The sequence below is a fragment of the Octopus bimaculoides genome, chromosome 7, assembly GCF_001194135.2.
Source record: "Octopus bimaculoides isolate UCB-OBI-ISO-001 chromosome 7, ASM119413v2, whole genome shotgun sequence".
Classification (NCBI taxonomy): domain Eukaryota; kingdom Metazoa; phylum Mollusca; class Cephalopoda; order Octopoda; family Octopodidae; genus Octopus; species Octopus bimaculoides.
Window position 1 is genome coordinate 71522792 of NC_068987.1, and position 2248 is coordinate 71525039.

Here is a 2248-nt window from a genome sequence, read left to right on the forward strand (position 1 = left end):
TTTGAAATTTCGAGGTTTATTCCAGCCTGTCTGATTCCTATTTTACTTCTGAAATATGAAATAATAAAATACCTGGTGAGCATAAACTGATACGGTAAGTGTGTAGGAAAATGCATCAGTGCGACAACTGATGCAGAAGATGAGAAATTATAAGCAGCCTCCGCATATATGTGACCGATATTGTATGCGGTTATCCACAAATGTCATGACGATATTATCTACTTATGACGTAGACGATGTCATGGACAACGCATGGAAAAGATAGTCCTGAGGAAAAAATTAGACGAAGTTGCAGATATATGGATGATATACTTAACAATACTGTAAAATGTAGGCATAACAAACTATGCATAATGCTCTAGGACAGAGAAAAGGAATGGTGGAAATCAAATGTCTCACAAATTTTAAATGTTAAGGGTAAATGAAAAAAGCTATGCTGAACTTTAATCTTTTACTTGTTGCAGTCATTGGACTGCAGCAATATTAGAATACCAACTCGAAGGGTTTAGTCGAAATAAACTGACCCCAGTATTTATTTCTTCTTAAGCTTGATACTTATTTTATCCTTCTCTTTTGCCACGCTGCTAAGTTACAAGGTAATAAACAAACCTACGCCAGTTCTCAAGCGGTGAAAGATAAATACATACATGCTTATATATATATATATATATATATATATATATATATATATACATCCGACAAGCTTCCCTGTACCAAATTCACTCGAGGCATTAGTCGTCCCGGGGCTATAGAATGACACTTGCTGAAGCTTTGGAATTGAACTAGAAATCATGTGGTTGAAAAGCAAGGTTTTTAACCACACAGCCGTTCCCGCACCTAAAATTAACGAGAAATTTGCATATACTTCACCTTAATTGTGGTGTTAGATTCATATCCTGGAATAATACGCTAACGGCCTCGGAAACTAACTTTGAGAAACTTGCTTTCACAAAACCAGAACGAACATACATAACAAACTACAATTCAGAGATCATAAATGAAACAGTGAAAATATGTAAAATATTCAAGAAGTTTAAGTATGTAGTAAGTATATATGCAGGTGTATAGACATACAAACGTATGTATATTTGCACAATCAGATTAGCCATGCAATGACATGCATTGAGCGAGCATACGTTCAAAAATACCAATTGGATGTGGTCTCGATTGCAGTGAGTCTTATTTGTAACTTGAACCCTGGCTTTCTCTCTCTCGTTCTTTCTTCTGTTGCTATCATTCTCTCTCTCTCTCTTTCTCTTCTCTCTTCTTCCTCTCCCCTCTCTCTTTCTTTCTCTCTCTCTCTATCTCGCTCTTTCTGACTCTCTTTCTATTGGCGATAAATTTAGAAAATTTAGAAAATAAAATCAGAATATACACAAATACATGATGATTATATAATATTCTAGAAACGTGTTGAGAGACATATGACGCCAGTAGTCTTAAACTCGTATATTTAGAGATAAACACGTATAATTCAAGATAAACAGTTATCATATGAAGAAAGATAGGAATAGAGATCAGCAACTCTATAAAGATATGAAGATATGAATAGAGATCGGACTTTCACGTATAAATAATATTCAATACATGCTACACATGATAAAACCACATAAATCTTACACATATAAAATTGCGCCTGAGGAATGGTCTTCACCATTAACGACACCAACATACATGTGCACATATAAGCAGATAGAGAAGAAAATAAAAGAATGTCTGTGTGTGTGTGTGTGTGTGTGTGTGTGTGTGTGTGTGTGTGTGTGTGTGTGTGTGTGTGTGTAATCTGTGGATCTGTGGCGGAATTGTCGGCAATTATATCCACATATATACACAAGTCCGTTACGAAAATTACTTGTATCAATGTAACGACATATATCAAGAGAAATCGTCCCGCAAATTCACTTAAATGTGTAGGGTAATCGAAGTGCATATGTAGGTGGTGAGTAGATATACATACACAAACGCATACACACACATGCACATATTCATACTATATATGGTTTATCTGTCTTGTGTCTGAGTGCGGTGTGTGTTAAGGACTCCCAAGATATAGTTGAAAGTAATCGTTTGAAGTATACAGAACATTATATGTTGAATGCAAATATTCATTTAATTCATATACCTACACATGCACGCGTACATACACACGCACGTACACACACTCGTATATTCAAACTAGCAGTCACATAGCCACAGATGCATATATGTACATATATATATAGATATATTTATATATATATATATATAT

The 2248-nt window shown here is 34.9% G+C and overlaps 1 long non-coding RNA gene across 3 annotated transcripts in view; it reads left to right on the top strand.

The window, feature by feature from the left end:
* The first annotated feature begins 215 nt into the window (after window positions 1-215).
* The window catches only part of LOC106869341 (uncharacterized), an 18585-nt gene continuing 16552 nt past the window's right edge, over window positions 216-2248 (top strand). For all 3 annotated transcript variants that reach the window (XR_008264541.1, XR_001409392.2, XR_001409391.2), the window contains exon 1: window positions 216-1044. This is a non-coding gene — a long non-coding RNA (uncharacterized LOC106869341). The remainder of the gene's footprint in view (window positions 1045-2248) is intronic.